This window comes from Schistocerca gregaria, chromosome 6 (genome assembly GCF_023897955.1).
Source record: "Schistocerca gregaria isolate iqSchGreg1 chromosome 6, iqSchGreg1.2, whole genome shotgun sequence".
NCBI lineage: Eukaryota > Metazoa > Arthropoda > Insecta > Orthoptera > Acrididae > Schistocerca > Schistocerca gregaria.
This window is the reverse complement of record NC_064925.1, coordinates 57,819,550-57,841,222: the sequence shown is the minus strand read 5'-3', so window position 1 is coordinate 57,841,222 and position 21,673 is coordinate 57,819,550. Positions and strand designations below refer to the sequence as shown.

The 21,673-nt window shown below is 44.6% G+C and overlaps 1 protein-coding gene across 2 annotated transcripts in view; it reads left to right on the top strand.

The window, feature by feature from the left end:
* Positions 1–5,435: 5,435 nt before the first annotated feature.
* LOC126277925 (protein croquemort-like) overlaps positions 5,436–21,673 on the top strand; it is a 220,827-nt gene continuing 204,589 nt past the window's right edge. Inside the window, exon 1 of one of the 2 annotated variants that reach the window (XM_049977502.1) lies at positions 5,436–5,628. The gene's annotated coding sequence lies outside the window, so the exon portion shown is untranslated. The remainder of the gene's footprint in view (positions 5,629–21,673) is intronic. The other variant, XM_049977501.1, reaches the window with a different exon arrangement.

Below are 21,673 nucleotides of genomic sequence, written 5' to 3'. Positions count from 1 at the left end.
GATGCATGTATCCTCGCTAACGGAGGACATTTTGACCATTTCCTGTAACAAAGTGTTTGAAGTCACGCTGGTACATTCTTTTGCTGTGTGTTTCCATTCCATGATTAATGTGATTTGAAGAGAAGTAATAAAATGAGCACTAACATGGAAAGTAAGCGTTTCCGGACACATAACATATTTTCTTTCTTTATGTGTGAGGAATGTTTCCTGAAAGTTTAGCCGTACCTTTTTGTAACACCCTGTATATGTAGTAACTGTGGCCCCATCATTGAGGCGACATCGTGGTTCTTCCGGGTCATGTCAGTGTGCACTTTGGTTGGGGACTCAGGAGTAACCAGGTCCGCACAGTGCGAGAACATGCCGGGATGAAGTGTCACTAGAAGCCTTCCTAAGAGACAATCTCCATTCCTTCCGAACTGACTATGCAAATGTAGACGAGATGTGGCTCACATTCAAAGATATAGTAGCAACAGCAATTGAGAGATTCATACCTCATGAATTGGTAAGAGATGGAACTGATCCCCCGTGGTACACAAAACAGGTCCGAACGCTGTTGCCGAGACAACGGAAAAAGCATGCGAAGTTCAGAAAAACGCGAAATCCCAAAGATTGGCTAAAATTTACAGACGCGCGAAATTTGGCACGGACTTCAATACGAGATGCCTTTAATAGGTTCCACAACGAAACATTGCCTCGAAATGTGGTAGAAAATCGGAAGAAATTCTGGTCATATGTAAAGTACACAAGCGGCAAGACGCAGTCAATACCTTCGCTGCGCAGTGCCGATGGTACTGTTACCGACGACTGTGCCGCTAAAGCGGAGTTATTGATCGCAATTTTTCGAAATCCCTTCACCAGAGAAGACGAATGGAATATTCCAGAATTTGAAACACAAACAGCTGCTAGCATGATTTTCTTAGAAGTAGATACCTTAGGGGTTGCAAACCAACTCAAATCGCTTGATACGGGCAAGTCTTCAGGTCCAGATTGTATACCGATTAGGTTTCTTCCAGATTACGCTGATACAATAGCTCTCTACTTAGCAATCATGTACAACCGCTCACTCACCGATAGATCTGTACCTACAGATTGGAAAATTGCGCAGATCGCACCAGTGTTTAAGGAGGGTAGTACAGACCTATATCAGTGACCTCGGTTTGCAGTAGGGTTTTGGGGCATATACTGTATTCAAACATTATGAATCACCTCGAAGGGAACGATCTATTGATACGTAATCAGCATGGTTTCAGAAAACATCGTTCTTGTGCAACGCAGCTAGCTCTTTATTCGCACCAAGTAATGGCTGCTATCGACAGGGGATCTCAAGTTGATTCCGTATTTCTATTTCCGGAAAGGTTTTGACACCGTTCCTCACAAGCGACTTCTAATCAAGCTGCGGGCTTATAGGGTATCGTCTCAGTTGTGCGACTGGATTCGTGATTTTCTGTCAGGAAGGTCGCAGTTCGTAGTAATAGACGGCAAATCATCGAGTAAAACTGAAGTGATATAAGGTGTTCCCCAGGAAAGCGTCCTGGGACCTCTGCTGTTCCTGATCTATATAAATGACCTGGGTGACAATCTGAGCAGTTCTCTTAGGTTGTTCGCGGATGATGCTGTAATTTACCGTCTAGTAAGGTCATCCGAAGGCCAGTATCAGTTGCAAAGCGATTTAGAAAAGATTGCTGTATGGTGTGGCAGGTGGCAGTTGATGATATATAACGAAAAGTGTGAAGTGATCCACATGAGTTCCAAAAGAAATCCGTTGGAATTCGATTACTCGATAAATAGTACAATTCTCAAGGCTGTCAATTCAACTAAGTACCTGGGTGTTAAAATTACGAACAACTTCAGGTGGAAAGACCACATAGATAATATTGTGGGGAACGCAAGCCAAAGGTTGCGTTTCATTGGCAGGACACTTAGAAGATGCAACAAGTCCACTAAAGAGACAGCTTAGACTACACTCGTTCGTCCTCTGTTAGAGTATTGCTGAGCGGTGTGGGATCCTTACCAGGTGGGATTGACGGAGGACATCGAAAGGGCGGAAAAAAGGGCAGCTCGTTTTGTGTTATCACGTAATAGGGGAGAGAGTGTGGCAGATATGATACGCGAGTTGGGATGGAAGTCCTTAAAGCAAAGACGTTTTTCGTCGCGGCGAGATCTATTTATGAAATTTCAGTCACCAACTTTCTCTTACGAATGCGGAAATATTTTGTTGAGCCCAACCTACATGATCATCAAAATAAAATAAGAGAAATCAGAGCTCGAACAGAAAGGTTTAGGTGTTCGTTTTTCCCGCGCGCTGTTCGGGAGTGAAATGGGAGAGAGATAGTATGATTGTGGTTCGATGAACCCTCTGCGAAGCACTTACATGTGAATTGCAGAGTAGTCAAGTAGATGTAGATGTAGACCGCTGGTGGTGCTCGTGGACTGCCGGATCGAAGCCCTGTGGTCACGAGGGTGCACGACCTCGTGGTAAACCGGATCCTGCAAGTTTCAAGTTGAGTACATTTGGATTCAGGTAGAGAAACCTCCACCATTGCAAGATCTTGCGATTCTCCAGTGACTTGGGTTCGTGTTGCTGCTCGTAGTGTTGCCTAGGTGAAAAGCACTGAGTGTTGGGGAGGGTGGATCTGGTTCAAAAATGGTTCAAATGGGTCTGAGCTCTGTGGACTTAACTGCTGAGTCATCAGTCCCCTAGAACTTAGAACTACTTAAACCTAACTAGCCTAAGGACATCACACACACCCATGCCCGAAGCAGGATTTGAACCTGCGACCACTGCGGTCGGTTTCAGACTGTAGCACCTAGAACCGCTCGGCCACTCCGGCCGGCGAAATTGGATCTGATTAGCTTTCCTGGGCTTCTAATTACTTTATTGCATTCAGGGTGTTACTATTTGTTAAATTCAACAAGCGGTGTTTCTCCTGCCTCGTGCCACTAACGCCCCAGTTACCAGCCCCGGGGGTTAGTGTACGTAACGGCAGTGTACGTTTCCTTTTCTTGCCGCTGCTGTCCGGTGAGGCGTGTAGTTTTGACAGCTTTCTTGATTGTAGGTTAGTTGGAGATTCTTCTACTCTGGTGGCAGTGATTCCTTTCTCGCCCTGAGCGCTCTAAGCACAGTATTCTGCGGACGGAGTCCAGACCGCCGGTTCGGGCTATGGCGTATTTTTACATCTTTGCATTTGGTTTATTAGACGTGAGGTCGCCTCAGCAAGATTATCATTAGTCATTCGGTAGACTGCCACTAGTCTGAGTTACCATCCTGTGAAGTGGATGCAACTAACTCTCGCCTGCCTATCTCAACACTCACGAAAATGTTTTTTTGTCGGACCTACTCAGAGGTCGATTCCTGGTGCACCGTCTGTGACTGGCCCTTGTGTTTTATTGTATGTTTCTACATTTTTTATATTATTGCCATTCTTGGCGTTACAGCAGGTGGTACCAAGTTCACCATCATTTAGTCTCACCTGTTTGGTGGTCAGTTGCCTGTCTTTTTAAACTAACCTTGCCATTGCATTGCTGTTTTACAGTAAGTTTATTAATTTTTTTTAAATAATTGACGTTCCTGGCGTTAAAGGCCTTAAGCCGTGTTGCCTTAAAATTCTACTTGGGATCACATTGGCTTATTTTTAAAACATTGCTATGTCTGTATTTTAAGCTCATTTGGTAAATTGTAATGCACTGAAAGCACTATTAATTACACAGTTGTTTATTCCTTCATTAATAACACGTGATATCTTTATTTATTGCTGAGTCTGGAATTACCATTTTGAAATAAACGTATGTAATTGCAAAAGCGAACCAACAGTAACTGATTACGGCCCCGTCCACAATCGTAACCCAATCCTGCGTTCCTTGATTACCAGGTTTCACTCAGCTTCCTTTCTATAGGTCGCCTATTAGTGGTCCTTATCGTCACTACAACACCTGTTGCGGTTTGGATTGATCATAATGATGAATCTGGGGCTTTGAGTGCCTCTCTGACAATTTCTGGATCCTCGTGTTCGGTCGTGTCCCTAGATCGACCGCTTCCTCTTCTGTCATTGTTCACCCATTCCTGCCAAAATCGTCGTGCAATGGCGCAGCTCCTATTCAAATGTCGAGTGATCCGCCGATTACTTCAAGTGGCCTGTTTGAGAGACCTTCTCAAACGCTGACATCGGCTTATATTGTTCACGCGCCCGTCTGCGAGGCGTACTCACAGTCCAACTGAGTAAACAAAATGCAGTTCGCAAAGACCTTACGCCCTGGTTTCAACGTATCTCCTGTTAACTGTCATTGGCAATTGTGCAGTAAACTGCGCTGCAGTGTCAAACATTCAACCGTCGGCAGCCAAAAGTTACAGTTTTGCATTTTCCGTCGATATATGAATGAGCATCAATTTTACATAAACAATCTGCATAACTCTTTCGTAGTGCGTCCTTTTTTATGTCGCAGGGTCAGTTGTTGTTGTTGTGCTCTTCAGTCCTGAGACTGGTTTGATGCAGCTCTCCATGCTACTCTATCCTGTGCAAGCTTCTTCATCTCCCAGTACCTACTGCAACCAACATCCATCTGAATCTGTTTAGTGTATTCATCTCTTGGTCTCCCTCTACGAGTTCTACACTCCACGCTGCCTTCCAATACTAAATTGGTGATCCCTTGATGCATCAGAACATGTCCTACCAAGCAATCCTTTCTTCAAGTTGTGCCACAAACTTCTCTTCTCCCTAATCCTATCCAATACCTCATCATTAGTTATAATATCAACCCACCTAATCTTAAGCATTCTTTTGTAGCACCACATTTCGAAAGTTTCTATTCTCTTCTTGTCCAAACTATTTATTGTCCATGTTTCACTTCCATACATGGCTACACTCCATACAAATACTTTCAGAAACGACTTCCTGACACTTAAATCTATACTCGATGTTAACAAATTTGTCTTCTTGACAAACGCTTTCCTTGCCATTGCCAGCCTACATTGTATATCCTCTCTACTTCGACCATCATCAGTTATTTTGCTCCCCAAATAGCAAAACTCCTTTACTACATTAAGTGTCTCATCTCCTAATCTAATTCCCTCAGCATCACCCGACTTAATTCGACTACATTCCATTATCCTCGTTTTGCTTTTTTTTATGTTCATCTTATATCCTCCTTTCAAGACACTATCCATTCCGTTCAACTGCTCTTCTAAGTACTTTGCTGTCTCTGACAGAGAAACTGTTTACTGCAGTTTCAGCGCGAAAACTCAGTGAATGAATACTGCTGCCGGAGAGGCGGTGAAAGCGTTCGGGAACTTGTGATAAGACAGCTGCCGGGTCGCGGGATCACGCGCTCACACATTGCCCGCCAGTCGCACGTGACTCGTCAGCAGAGGACAACAAGTGCCGCGTCCCCTGCCCCCCCCCTTCCCCCCTCCCCCCCCCCCCCATCCACTCGCTGCCCGCCACACCAGCAGGCCGCGCCGCAGGCTAGCGGAGTGTTCTGTGACGGCGCGCTTAATCAGCTGTGACGTCACTGGGACCTGGCCAGCCGCGCCAAGAGCTGCGGCAGCGACCTGCGAGCGTCCAGTCGCCGGCAGAGTCAGCGCCAACGAGCAGGCTACGGTGTTGCCCGTGCGGTGCAGTGCAGTGCAGTGCAGTGAGTACCGATCTCCTTGTGCTGGTGCCGTCTGTTTTGTGTTCGGCGTCGAGGCACGGTTGTTCACTTCGGACAACACTCGCACGATAAGTCACTCGGAACAGTCAACAAAGAAAGTGTTTGTCTGCTACTGTTAATAAAACACAATAACCCTCGACAACGCTTGTTTCTGCTGTTAACCCACACGATACTGTAAAGGAGAGTCTGCAGGCCGCCCGTAAGATGCGTTGAACGCTCCTCGCCTCATTTCCTTCACGAGATTCGGAACGCTGTCAGCGGGAGAGTTCAAACCGATGGCGCGTTTCTCAATTCCGAATGGCATTCAATATACGGAACAGTTAACTGATGTCTGACAAGATAGCTGCACCTTTGGAACTGTTACAATAATGAGAGTAACACTGTGGATTCGTGGTTCCTTCTTTCGTTTCCATATCTTCTCTCGACACAAGAATAACACATTGAGCGACGTGGTGCTATTTCTGTGGGGAAACTAAAAATTTATGCCAGATCGAGACCGTAACCCCGTAATTCCTGTATATCGAGAGCAGCTGCCTTAACCACAGGACTGTTTAAGCACGCCTCCAGGTCTGAGTCAAATTTTCAGTGTCACTGATGCTTCCGCCAATGTTTTTCGGTCACTACTACCAGGAGTTCTTCCCACGGGGTATTTAGGACTAGAATAACACCACTTGGTGAATTTAATCGGTGTGTAGCCCTGCCGCAAGGAGGAATTTGGCTGTGATGACCACAGGTTATGCCGGATTCCAGCCTGACGGTCGGCTGCTGGCAAAGATGATTACCCGACAATGGGGTGCGACGCGGATATGAGATGCAACGAACGTAATATAAAATGAAAACGAAGTGTGGGGGGTGGAGCGTGTAGTTCCAAAACGGATGTACGTGAACTGAATTAAACCCTCGATTCATGTCATCGCATCTCTACTGATTTCATTTCTACGGGCACATTTTAATTTCAATCAGTATCTACATCTACATGATTACTCTGTTATTCACAATAAAGTGCGTAGCAGAGGGTTCAATGAACCACCTTCAAGCTGTCTCTCTACCGTTCCATTATCGAGCGGCGCGCGGGAAAAACCAGCTCTTAAGTTTTTGTGTGCGAGCCCTGATTTCTCTCATTTTAACGTGACAATCATTTCTCCCTATGTAGGTGGCTGCCAGCAGAACCTTTTCGCGATTCGAAGAGAAAACTGGTGATTGAAATTTCATGAGAAGATCCCGTCGGGGCGACAAACGCCTTGGTTTTAATGATTGCCACTCCAATTCACGTATCATGCTGTCGCACTATTTCCCCCACTTCGCGATAATAGAAAACGAGCTGCCCTTCTTTGAACTTTTTCGATGTCATCCGTCAGTGCCACCTGTTGCGGATGCCACACTGCACAGCAATACTTCAGGACAGGGTGGAAAAGCGAGGTGTATGCAGTCTCTCTAGTAGACCTGTTGCACCTTCTTTCTGCCAATGAATCAGTTTAATTCATTCCAGTCGGTGTTGCGTTCATAATTTTTCTTAGACACACGGACAGCTGCAATTGTCTCTCTCCGAGGCGCATTAAGGCCCGCCTCGCTAGGACAACACGTACCTCGGCTGGGTTTCGGTTTCGCGTTTCCTTCTTGTACACAAAACACGCAACTATGGAATTCCAACTTAAGAAGTCTAGGCAAGCAGATCTCAGCGCGTAGTTCTCAACAGAGTGACATCGTCAGACCTGACAGTATCATTGCACCTGCCGCAAGGAACTGTGAGACAACAGTTGCAATTCAAGATATTCTCTAAACGCGCTGGTAGACAGCCCAGCAGCCCTCTCAGACTGCTCGCGGACTCTCCAGCTTTGTGTTGGGGAGTCGTATCATTAGGAAAGTGTTGCAAATTGTATATATGGGACCTGCCTGAAGGTGTTTGGCGTACAGACAATCAACTGACCCTTAAGATAAACAACTACAATGCGCATGAGAAGGCGCAGTCGTCAAATTACCTTATGGCGAGGTGCGGAGCGAGTTGTGGTGGAGTTGTGAGGGAAGTACATTAGAAGAATGTAAAGGAAGAGCAATTGGTTCACTAAGGATATCAGTTACGATACCCTTGAATATTGTTCGTTAGCCTAGGAATCTCCCCAAGTGGTATTAACTGAACAGACGATTCATAAAACACCTTCGCGGTGCGGCAGTGCTTCACTTAATCAGTACGGGAGCGTCACTAAAATACTTGATAAACTCCAAGGGGAGACGCTAGTAGAAAGATTACGAAAGTCGTGAAAACGATTGTTACTAACATTGCGAAAGCGTACCGAAAAAGACTTGGGATGCAGAGGGTGTCCGAGGAGGAATGGTCATTTTTCAGGGATATGACAGGAGCGATCATATTCGAAGCAAAAAACGATACCAAACATGGGCTCTAAAATGCATGCCTTAGGAGCTGTGGGCACTTCTTCGTCGTCGATACTGTGAGAAAAACCTCTTCTACTACAAACTCTTTATTTTCTATATTTTAAAAGGTGGTAGTAAGGACCAAAATAAGAATAAAATGAGCAGTAAACTTGGGCTCTGAAGTGCTTACCTTCCTTTCGCTTCTACTGGACAAGTGCTCGTAGCTCTTAACATATGCATTTTAGAGCATGTGTTATCTAGACCTTTTTTTCTTATTTTGGTGCACACTATCTTCTTTCAAAACGTGGAAAGCAAAGAGCCTGCAGTATAAGGGATTTGTTTCACACTATCGAAGATGGACAAGTGCTCAGAGTTCTTGTCACGACCGTGAATACTGACGGTTCCTCCTGGTACCCCTATACATGCTTCCCACATTTAACTCGCTTATTACTCACTACGGTAAAATTAGTCAGACTCGGCTTTATGGGTAAGTGAACCAAAAGATTGTAGATTCACCTGCCTAATCTCAAAGTGAACAAGGAATTTTAACTGAAAATTCAGCATATATACTCTTAATATTTCCGGTCATTCTATCTCAGTTGCTACTTCAATTACGTTTATCACACCGATGAGCAAAATTCCTTCTTTCACAACTGAATGTTCATTTTCATTTTTCTTTTTTTGTAATGTGTTTCTCTGTGGACACGAGATCACAGTTGTGTGATGTATACATGTAACCTAATGTCAACTGGAAACGTGTACTGTGTGCATGTAGAGTTTGCGCAAAAGAACCAATGGATGCATAAAAAGAACAGAAAAACTGAAATCAGTGGTGCTTTTATTGTTATTATCGTATGCATAAATTACAAAAAATCCAATACGGATTTAAACAAAACATACTCATGCACAACTATTTACACTATATAAATATCAAATGGCTGGACCACACAAGAATGTCGGAAGAATTAATGCAGTGGTGAACCTCGTTGGTTGCTTCGTGGGACGATACCAAAAAACCAAACAAACATTTAGTTGCAAAAGACAGAATTCTTCTTATCGGCACGATCGACAAATTCAGCATTGGTACAGGAAACTCATATCCTATAACTCATGGCCGCAAGTGAACAGGTAGATTCGTTTCACTAGACCGCCGAAAGTCGTCCAACGCCTTACTTTGTCTGCCAACAGAGGTATGGCAAACCAGAGTATCTTTCCAAGAATACCTTTGGTTCGGAAAACCCAGTACCTTGCTCTGGACTGCCAGTGCTCAAACCGATCAGATACTACGCGAGACTTGCCGCAAGGGATTCCGCTAAAACATAGCGTTTTCGGTACAGCGTGTAAAGTAGTTATCAGATAGGGCGAGCAGCACACCCACATTGATCGCTGACGGAGCTGATGTCCGTAGATGCTATCATCGCAGCAGGAACTGTAGCAAAGCCACAAGTGTGATGAAACGCAGCTTGCCGTAAATGTGGATGAAAGAAAAGCAATGGACACAAGCGCTATAAAGAGTTTCGCTGCGTCAGTTTACAGTGTTATTGGGAAACTTCCGTACTCACTTTAGAAGGTGCACGCTACGAAGCACCTTCGCATCCAGTGAATTTAGTTGGCGCAGAAACATTTTCGGATATCATGAAACAGAGTAGAATGTGACGCTGGTGTCTACATTCACGAGGAGAAATCGCCAAATGTCGGTCCTTGATGGGGTCAAAACTTGGCAGGGTGACAGTAAACTTTACTGTTCTAAAAAGTTGACAGAATGCGCAAGCAACAGCCACAAAATCAGTTTCTGGACAAAGTTTTGCGACCTTAAGACAAACTGAACCGTCTCTGAAAATTACTGAATCGTGGTGAAACTTTTCGGACGGATGAAGTTTCGTGATTTCTTATAACGGTGTCAAGTGATAGAAACAGAATCCTAGAAACGACAGAGAATCGAGTCGAAATCTCTGAGGGTTTGTTTCACTAATTCCCTGTTTACTGCTTCGTAAGGGAGGTACGGAAGTACATCTGAATGTTTTCTATCGTTACTAGCGCACTGTAGTCAGTAACACACCACCACGCGCTAACTTCACTGTGAGCATTTGTCACCCGCACAAAATTGTTCACATGTCTAGTCAGGTGATCCACAGTAGGGATCCATGTGGGACAGAACGGCCATTCGTTCAAACCGCGTGGTGCATAGTCAGAGTTCGGTAAAGAGTCAACGCCTGCGAACTGTTCAGAATTAAAATCTCGCACAGATGTGGAACTGGTTTTTAAAGAAGTTCGAAAACTTAGAGAGAAGTGGCGTGTGCTGAGTACCTCACTAGTTTAGATTTGTTTTCATTTAGGCTGTACACGGATTGGCAGCTAACAGCTTAGCCCTCTTTACAAAAGAAATTCTGTAGGTTGTTACAGAGACGATAGAATGTTGTTGCTTGTAGAATTGAGAATTAACTGAGTATGTTTTATGAAACTGGAATCTTTGGAATACTTAAAATCAGTACCTCAAATTAATTACAGTAAACATGACTTTTTTTTCTTTGAGTTCTAGGTATCACCTTTTATGACCAACGCTGAATCGTAGGAAACAACATATCACAATAATCATGAGAGAAAAGTCACATACTTCCACGTGCTCACGTGTGACTAAAGAGTTTGAAAAGTTATCACAGCAAAAAGTCTAGAGAGAATCCAACAGTGCCCTGCCGTTTGTATGGAATCTCGTTTACTAAGATTATAACAAATATTCTCTCTGAAAAGCTACAGGATTTTTTTCTGACGTCCAGGGTGTGGTCTAGACAGCAGTCACAATCTTTGTATTATTTTTGCTGCGAATCATCTTGGTTGACGGCAAACTCTCTACATACAGAGCTGTTTCTTGAATCATACGTGATCCGAATTCCATCTGTTCATCCGACAGTGTTTGCGAATGATCGGCTCGAGTGGCGAGCTAACAGTACACTGTTGTCACTGGAACAGGCCCAAGTAACGCACACGAGAAAAATGAGCGTCAACAAAGCGAGTGAACGTCAAACATTCGTGGGTTCACTTCAGTGAGTGTTCATCTGTGTGTTTACTTCGGCTTTCGTAATACAATGTTTCACGAATAAGATCTGTTTTTGGACAATATGCCAAACTGTAGCTCCGTTTGAAGTCTTCCAGTTTGATTACTATCCCTTGAATACAGCACGTTTGTGATTAAGTGTTTAACTGTACTTACTGATTGTCACTTTATCCTGCAGTGTGTTGTGTAGATCCTTTTAACTCGCCTAAGTCTTTTCGATGGACCTTTCCATTTCAGCATCCGAAAATCTTGGCAAAATTTGAACAGACATCACCGCATTAACAATGTCACTCTGTCGCTATTTGCGTGGCGTCTTTTTTTCTGAGTTATCTGAAAACGTCCGATGCCGACTGAAATTAGTAATTCGTATGAAACAGTCAGCAACACTCTTGCGACAAGGAGCAGGCCACAGCTTTGACCTGAAACAGGTCAAAGAATACGGATCGTATTCAAAGAACGGTACCAGGAAAGGTCATAGTTTTGTTTCAACCACGGGAGGAAATCACGGAAATGATGTAAACTGTCAACTGACAGGCTCTTGAAAGCAAAAGTCTACACGAAAATCTACGTAGGAAGATTCAAGACCCAGTATCAAGTGAGGAGTCTGGGAACACAATACGCTGCGTGTCTTTTTCCCGCGATCCACAGGTGAACAGAACGGGAAGAAACACTAGTATGTGGTACTACGGGAAGGATCCTCTGCCATTTGCTCCAAAACGGTTTGCACAGTATGGATGTAGATGAACAGGGGGGAGAGGGGGGCACAAAAATGTGAATGTAGAACAAACACAACACACTGTCATGCCTAATACGGTGTAGGGAACTCGTTGGCGTTCAAAAGGGCTTCGAGTCCTCTCGGAATGGATAAATACATGTTCTGTATTGTTTTCAGGGGTATCTTATACCATTATACCTTAAAATAGTTGCAAGTTCAGGTGATGACGATGGGGATGTTATGTTATGTTAACCGGGGGCCTAGAAACGACGGAGAGGCTCCGTCCCCGCCGCAGCCGCAGTGGTCCACAACCCCACGACGACTACCGCAGTCCAGCCCTCCGCCGCCCCACACCGTACCCAGGGTTTTTGTGCGTTTCGGCCCCCGGTGGACCCCCCAGGGAACGTCTCACACCAAACGAGTGTAACCCCTATGTTTGCGTGGTAGAGTAATGGTGGTGTACGCGTACGTGGAGAACTTGTTTGCGCAGCAATCGCCGACATAGTGTAGCTGAGGCGGAATAAGGGGAACCAGCCCTCGTTTGCCGAGGCAGATGGAAAACCGCCTAAAAACCATCCACAGGCTGGCCGGCTCACAGGACCCCGGGCGGATTCGTTCCGGGGACCAGGCGCTCCTTCCCGCCCGGAAGCCGTGCGTTAGACCGCACGGCCAACTGAGCGGGCCATGATGGAGATGGATAGCGATCACGATGGCTTCTCTTAAAAGTAGACCACAAAGGCCCAGTAATATTGAGATCTGGCGACAGTTGTTGCGAGAAGTGATGCGACAGTTCATCCTCTTGCTCACAAAAACAGCCATGGAGTATTGTGAGGTGTGTGAACAGGGGCTGCGCCGTCGTGGAACACAGCATCAACGGTGGAGAACAAACACTGTACCACGTGATGGACCTCATCAGCCGAAATTTCACACAACCCTTCGCAGTAATGATACGTGCCAAAGTACCGGTGGCGCTCACGGAATACCACGCTGTCACTGCCTAAATCATCGCCGAACCCTCGCAATGCTTCATTCTTGCTATGTGAACTCGGCCAGAAGTTGTAGACAGTGGCGTATGAGACTCATCCGACCGAATTAATTTCTGTCATTTGTAATGACTCTTGCAGCGGTCTCTCCGCGATATTTTCAGAAATTTTATAAATTATATAACTCAGTAGATATCTCGAAATATCTCTTCTTATCTTACCGATTCCTAAACTTTAATATACGATGATTACCAATGCAAAGTAGTTTAAAGCCCTATTATTCATTGTGGAGCGTGCATGTACTCCATGGAATAGCTTCTCTGCTATCTATGTTTCCTCTTATAAAAAGAATGATTCAGATGTTGCCGTTTAGCCGTGAAAGAACGAAGATGTATATGTATGTATTTTTGAGCTAGTCGCCATCTTGATGTGATTCTGTATGAGAAGGAATTTAATACATGAACTAAACTAAAGTAAGTGTGTTCGCGTATTATTTAACTGAATATTATTGACAGTGTCTGCTTACTACGCTGTGTTGCACGGGATCAGTCAGGAACGTCTGATTTACACTGGACGAACCTGCCGTTTTGTACGCTCAAGATATTCAGTTTATTACTTTCAATAAATGGGCTAGCACGGTGTTACCATCAGATATCCGGTCTTCCCCATGTGATCACCGAAAGCTAATAATTATTACAAATGTTTTCAGGAGATCGACTGACAATTTTCGTCGCACCGAGACTTCGAAATTGCTTCACTGCCTTATGGAACTCAAGTTAAGCTCAATTTAATCAGGATAGAACAGTATTGATCGGTGTGAATGTGATAAGCCTGCTTTGTGAATGAAAATTCCCTTAATATAAGCATGTTTTTTACTATCCTGATCAGTGAAGCTAAATCGGGCCGGTGTGAGAGAGGTTTTTAAATTTCAGATCCCACAGATTGCTCCGTAGTTCAGGTTTTATGGCCCCAGCACCGTATTTACCTGTTACGGGCATTTGTATCACTACTTAGTGGTTTTGGAATTCCACGTGACCCTGCAATCCGCAACTTACAGAGCTCCTTCGTGTTCCTTAGGCGCTCGCAGTACTGCAGTGACTTTTGCAGCTGTCGTTCCCTGATTTTTTTTTGTGGTTTTAGGGCTCAAAACTGCTACGGTCATTAGCGCCTGTTCTGTGGTTTAGGGAAGGATAAAAAAAATAAAAAATAAAAAAATTTGGAAATCAGCAGCAATAGGAGCTAAACTCAAAAAGTGGGGAAACTAAAAAAACAGAAGGAAAGCTTAGAAAACCACTATAGAACGGGGTGCTGTTTTCCCCAAAAAGAGCTTCAAATGACCGACGTCATCTCACTGACACTGATAAACTCGAGGACGCGATCGGCTGGGCGCCTGTCATCTGCTAAAATGGAAGATATATCAGGCGACAGCTGTAAACAGGTGCGTAACGGAGTAAAATAGGGACACTGAAGTAAAAGGTGTCTCACCGTCCACAGTTGAGAGCAGTGGCGACAAAGCGGGGGAGGATCGCCACTTAAAAGATGTCGATGGCTAGAAAGACAGCGCCCTATCCGGAGTCTAGTTAAAATTACCTCTTCCCGACGACGAGTTCGGGAGGAAGAGGTCCAAGCACAGGGAAGAGCTTTCACGTCCCGCAATTTATTATTGGGAAGTGTAGACCAATGTGCGTGCCATAAAAGAGCAACACGACGACATAAAACACTCCGCAGATCAGCTAAGGGAATCATGCTAACAGCAGGCTGAGGAAGAGAGACTGCAGCCTTGGCCGCTATATCGGCCGCCTCGTTTCCACGGATAACAGCGTGTCCTGGGATGCCTGATTTTTTGGCACAGTCCTGTTCAATAACAGTCAATCACAATCACCCAATATATTCTTTCGTCCACATTATAATTTAGCGGACTGTTCTTTTCCCCTTTCCGTGTATGCGATATAAATCGTCGATACGGTGCTTCTTGCAACACGAAACACCTCGGCTCTCTTGCTAAGAGACGCACGCACCATAAGAGCACCAACAATTAGCCCGTGTTCGAAGTCACTCAGCTCCGACATATGCACTCTCACCTGCTCAGAACACTGTTGTGACCACGGCTGACACTTGCAGGGTATTGAGTACATTGCACCGGTGCCGTTCGTGGTCGAATACAACAGCGAAACCTGCAGGTATGGCTAAGACATGCATTTATGTTCCAGCTCGTTATATTTGTGCAATCCCTGTAGATTATGTCAGCGAGAAAACTGTTTTGGAATAGTAAAACTTTGAACATAGCTGCTAAGGTTCAGTGACCGTGTCAGAATTATATTAGAACAAATAAGCCCTCGGTCACAAATATTAAGTCTAAATTGATCAGGTTTCGACGCTACTATGAGCGTCGTCTTCAGAATTAGACTAACTGTTCTAAAACATATTAGGTATATAATACATTAATAAAACTAAAATTTGTACTGACTAGAAAAAGATGCAGTACTTACAAGTCACATATCAAAAAAGATCTAAGCCGGAAAGGCAACGTCATGAATAGTTGTAAATGAGATGGCGAGCCGCTAAGGGCTGCTCGTACTGTGAACAAGGGTTGCAACAAGACTGAGGTGCCCACGTTAGAAAGTGTGGACAAGTAAACATGGTGTTGCTACGAGCGCCATCTTGTAGCCACAGAAAAACAACTAGGCTACTGTACATTCAAAATTAGACACATGAAATTGTGATGCAGCTGATTCAGACATAACGTAAACACTAATAATAATAGGATGAAGTTACATATTTATCTGCTTTAAATAGAGATACATTTTGTAACGTAAAAAAACGATAGTTATGACATACAGGAAAACAGCAAAGATGTGACAGGAAAACATTTCGGTAAACTGCATGAGGAAATCTGAATCAAAGATCAAGCATTGGTTTTATACAGTCGAAAAAGTTTTTATTTCGCAGCTGCAGCTGTTCGTTGAGAATGAGGCCATCATGACGAGAGAGATGTTTGAAAATCTCCAATTTCTCTAAGACATCTAACATACGCCCCTTCTTTTCGGTATGCAGAATATTGTTATCGCCTATGGCTTTAGGCACGTGTGACGTAATATTTGTGACCTAGGGCTTATTTGTTCCAATATAGTTTTGGAATAGAATTTTATTAATCACTGATTGGTCTCCAGTACGACACAAATGCTTCATTTCCACTTGTATTGGAGTAAGTTCATTCACTCTCACTGGCGTCATGTTTATGCACATCACTTCGCACAAAATGATGAGGCACCATATTGTTTGTGATATTTAACGAAACTGTGGTTTGGCTCTTTGGTGGTTGCTCTGAAGACTGCCTGAACAGTGAACAGATGCGAAATCTCCAAGATTTGCGATCTTTTACAGAAGCTCGAAATTTAGCGCGAACTTCAATACGAGATGCTTATAATAGTTTCCGCAACGTAATTTTATCCCGATGCCTGGCAGTAGATCCAAAGAAATTCTGGTCGTATGTAAAGTATGCTAGCAGCAAGACACAATCAATGCCTTCTCTGCACGATGGCATGGAAATACTGTCGACGACAGTGCTGCTAAAACAGAGATACTAAACATTCTGAAATTCCTTCACCAAAGAAGACAAAGTAAATATTCCAGAATTCCAATCAAGAACTGCTGCCACCATGAGTCACGTAGGAATGATATCCTCGGAGTAGTGAAGCAACTTAAATCACTTAACAAAAGCGAGTCTTCTGGTCCAGGCTGTGTGGCAGTTATGTTCCTTTCAGACTTTGCTGATAAAATACCTACATACTTAACAATCATATACAACCGTTCGCTCAACCAAAGATCCATACCCAAAGACTGGAAAGTTGGACATTTCACACCAATATTCAAGAAAGGTAGTAGGACTAATACACAAAATTAAAGAGGCTTATCATTAATGTCGATATGCAACAGGATCTTGGAACATATATTGTGTTCGAACACTCTGAATTACCTCGAAGAGAACGGTCTATTGACAACAGTCAACATGGATTTAGAAGACATCGCTCTTGTGAAACACAACTAGCTGTTTATTCACAGGAAGTGCTGAGTGCTCTTGACAAGGGATTTCAAATTGATTCTGTATTTCTAGATTTCCAAAATGCTTTTGGCACCGTACCACGCAAGCTGCTTGTAGTGAAGTTGCGTGGTCATGGAATGTCGTCTCAGTCATGTGACTGGATTTATGGTTTCCTGTCAGAGAGGTCACAGTTCTTAGTAACTGACGGAAAGTCGTGGAATAAAACAGAAGTGATTTCTGGCGGTACCCAAGGTAGTGTTACAGGCGCTCTGCTGTTCCTTATTTGTATAAACGATTTAGGAGAAAATCTTAGTGAAGTCATCAGAAGATCAAGACAAATTGAAAACGATTTAGAAAATATATCTGTATGGTGCGGAAATGACCGCATCTCGTGGTCGTGCGGTAGCGTTCTCGCTTCCCACGCCCGGGTTCCCGGGTTCGATTCCCGGCGGGGTCAGGGATTTTCTCTGCCTCGTGATGGCTGGGTGTTGTGTTGTTTGGTGTCCTTAGGTTAGTTAGGTTTAAGTAGTTCTAAGTTCTAGGGGACTGATGACCATAGATGTTAAGTCCCATAGTGCTCAGAGCCATTTTTTTGGTGCGGAAATTGGAAGTTGACCCTAAATAACGAAACGTGTGAGTTCATCCACATGAGTGCTAAAAGGAATCCGTGAAACTTCGGTTACACGATAAATCAGTCAAATCTAAACACTATAAATTCAACTAAGTACCTAGGAATTACTATTACGAACTACTTAAAGTGGAAGGAACACATGTAAAATGTTGTAGGGAAGACTACGGACACTTAGAAAATGTAACAGATCTACTGAAGAGAGTGCCTGCACTACGCTTGTCCGTCCTCGTTTAGAATACTTCTGTGCAATGTGGGATTCTTACCAGAGAGGACTGACAGGGTACATCGAGAAATTTCAAACAAGGGCAGCACGTTTTGTATTATCGCGAAATAGGGGAGAGATTGTCACTGCAATGATACAGGATTTGGGGTGGACATAATTAACACAGAGGCGTTTTTCGTTGAGGCAGAATCTTCTCACGAAATTTCAATCACCAATTTTCTCCTCCGAAAGCGAAAATATTTTGCTGACGCTGACCTACATAGGGAGAAACGATCATCATAATAAAATAAGGGAGATCAGAGCTCGCACGAAGAGGTATACGTCTTCGTTTTTTCCGCGCACTATACCAGATTGGAATTATAGAGAATTATTGTGAAGGTACTTCGATGAACCCCTGCCAGGTATTTAAATGTGTTTTGCAGAGTATCCATTTAGGTGGGTCGGGCCATGGGTGTGTGTGTGTGTGTGTTGTCCTCAGCATAAGTTAGTTTAAGTAGTGTGTAAGTCTAGGGACCGATGAAAATAGTTCAAATGGCTCTGAGCACTATGGGACTTAACTGCTGCGGTCATCAGTCCCTTAGAACTTAGAACTCTTTAAACCTAACTAACCTAAGGACATCACACACATCCATACCCTAGGCAGGATTCGAACCTGCGACCGTAGCGGTCGCGCAGTTCCAGACTGTGGTGCCTAGAACCGCTCGGCCACTCTGGCCGGCTAGGGACCGATGACCTCAGCAGTTTGGTCCCTTAGGAATTCACACACACTTGAACATTTTTGCAATTCTAAGGTATTCCGGTGTCACTCTTGGGAAAGTCCGCCTTTTATGATAACCCACAGACGATTTTCACAAGAGTGGTCCGCATTACTGCAGCGGCTACCGAGAGCACCGAATAGTTGCATCCATCCATCCAAAGACCTTAATTTACGGATGCCTGAGAATTATGGCATAGTGGTGTGGAGCACTATTTTGCTGAAGCGAATCACTACATTTCTTTTCGGCCATCGGAGTTACGGGAAAAGTAACTGGCATAATATGGCGAATTAAGAGGGTTGCTTCACGAGAGCGTCGAAGAATAAGGTCCTGTAACTTTATACATTGGCCCAAATCACATCACACCCTCTCCACGTCTTCGTAGTTATGGTTCAGAAATAAAATGTTCCAATCTCGTCAGCTGCGATGGATTCTGCTCAGTTATCGAGCACAGTCACTTTTGCAGGTCACGCGATTACTGGAGACATGCTGTCCGCCACACGTGTCTTGCCCATGTCATTATTGTTTAGCTCACTGACGGTGGTTGTCTGAAACGATTTCAAATGAAGACCCCCCTTTTCATGTGTGTTAATACTGCGGCTGTAGGACTCCCTAGTTCGGAAGGGCGTTTTCGCTGTGACACCTCGTTTGGTGGTACCGCAGATAGCTCCGTATCATCTCGTCGAAGGCCATCCACTCCTCGGCTGGTCTTTCACGGATCCTGTCAGATACGGTTTCTGCCGCCAAGGCCGTATCTTCGCCTACGGAGGCGCTCCTTTGCCAAATATTTCTCGTTCACCTACATCTACAACTGTAACGTTCATGTACGTATTACCATTGGCATCAGCCACTGGTCCTAATTGTAGAAGCTCGTGTCAGCTATTTAAAATACAAAATAATGCGAAATAGCATAGAAACTACAGTATCCATAGGGTTATAAGAGTCTCAGACCGTCGTATACGTTTTAACGATACCTATCTCAACGCAGCAGTGCCTTATAGTTTAATGTAGTTCCTTCCACTAGCTAGGTCCTTTCTTTACTCCATTCTCTCGACTTAGATCTCGCCTTTTGTACTGCCGATATTGATAGGTTGCATTAACAATTCCAGAAACATTACGTCATCTTGCAATCCATGTAACGATTTTTAAACTTGTTAGATGTTTCTAAGTACGAGGACTATCCACAAAGTACATTACGTTTTGGAATTAAAAATAGATAAAGTAGTGGAATTTTTTTATTATATACATATTAAAGCCACACTTAAATACTACTTTTCTACATAGTTTCCATTTAATTAAGACACTTATCGGAGCGATGGACGAGCTTGGAAATTCCTTCGTCGTAAAATTCGGCCTCCTGCGCCTTCAACCACGTAATGATTGTCTTTTGGGACAGAAAAGGTGTGATTTTTGTGGATTTCCTGGAAAGAGGCTCTACAATAAACTCTCAAAGGTATTGCCAAACTCTGCACAACCTCAGCAGAGCAATACAAAACAAGCGCAGGGGAAAGGTGGGCTCAAAGATCTTGCTGATTCACGACAACGCCAGGGCGCACACAGCAAATGCCACTCGTGAAGTTCTCAAATCTTTTAAGTGGGAGTTGTTTCCTCATCTGCCGTAGAGTCCCGACCTGGCACCGAGCGACTTCCACTTATTCCCAGCAATGAAGAAGTGGTTGGCTGTGCAGCGTTTTGATGACGACGCACAGCTTCAAGAAGAGCTAACCACGTGCGACCTGGCACCGAGCGACTTCCACTTATTCCCAGCAATGAAGAAGCGGTTGGCTATTCAGCGTTTTGATGACGACGCACAGCTTCAAGAAGAGGTAACCACGTGGTTGAAGGCGCAGGCAGCCGAATTTTACGACGAAGGAATTTGCAAGCTCGTCCATCGCTACGATAAGTGGCTTAATTTAAATGGCAACTTTGTAGAAAAGTAGTATTTAAGTGTGGCTTTCATCTGCATATAATAAAAAATTATTCCAATACTTTATTTATTTTTAATTCCAAAACGTAATGTACTTTGCGGATAGCCCTCGTATTAATCATATCAAACGTGTTAAGGGAATGGCTTTAATGTTTTGTTTTCGAAATGCAACTGTTGGGTGCTGCGGAACCCAAGTGAATTACTCACTATGAGGGGATTTCCTTGTGTCCTATCAAAGCTTCTCTCTCGTTCATATTCAAAATTTATAAGTTTCATGGCTGCGGTAAACAATCATTTTCGGCTAAACTACACTCCTGGAAATTGAAATAAGAACACCGTGAATTCATTGTCCCAGGAAGGGGAAACTTTATTGACACATTCCTGGGGTCAGATACATCACATGATCACACTGACAGAACCACAGGCACATAGACACAGGCAACAGAGCATGCACAATGTCGGCACTAGTACAGTGTATACCCACCTTTCGCAGCAATGCAGGCTGCTATTCTCCCATGGAGACGATCGTAGAGATGCTGGATGTAGTCCTGTGGAACGGCTTGCCATGCCATTTCCTCCTGGCGACTCAGTTGGACCAGCGTTCGTGCTGGACGTGCAGACCGCGTGAGACGACGCTTCATCCAGTCCCAAACATGCTCAATGGGGGACAGATCCGGAGATTGCTGGCCAGGGTAGTTGACTTACACCTTCTAGAGCACGTTGGGTGGCACGGGATACATGCGGACGTGCATTGTCCTGTTGGAACAGCAAGTTCCCTTGCCGGTCTAGGAATGGTAGAACGATGGGTTCGATGGCGGTTTGGATGTACCGTGCACTATTCAGTGTCCCCTCGACGATCACCAGAGGTGTACGGCCAGTGTAGGAGATCGTTCCCCACACCATGATGCCGGGTGTTGGCCCTGTGTGCCTCAGTCGTATGCAGTTCTGATTGTGGCGCTCACCTGCACGGCGCCAAACACGCATACGACCATCATTGGCACCAAGGCAGAAGCGACTCTCATCGCTGAAGACGACACGTCTCCATTCGTCCCTCCATTCACGCCTGTCGCGACACCACTGGAGGCGGGCTGCACGATGTTGGGGCATGAGCGAAAGGCGGCCTAACGGTGTGCGGGACCGTAGCCCAGCTTCATGGAGACGGTTGCGAATGGTACTCGCCGATACCCCAGGAGCAACAGTGTCCCTAATTTGCTGGGAAGTGGCGGTGCGGTCCCCTACGGCACTGCGTAGGATCCTACGGTCTTGGCGTGCATCCGTGCGTCGCTGCGGTCCGGTGCCAGGTCGACGGGCACGTGCACCTTCTGCCGA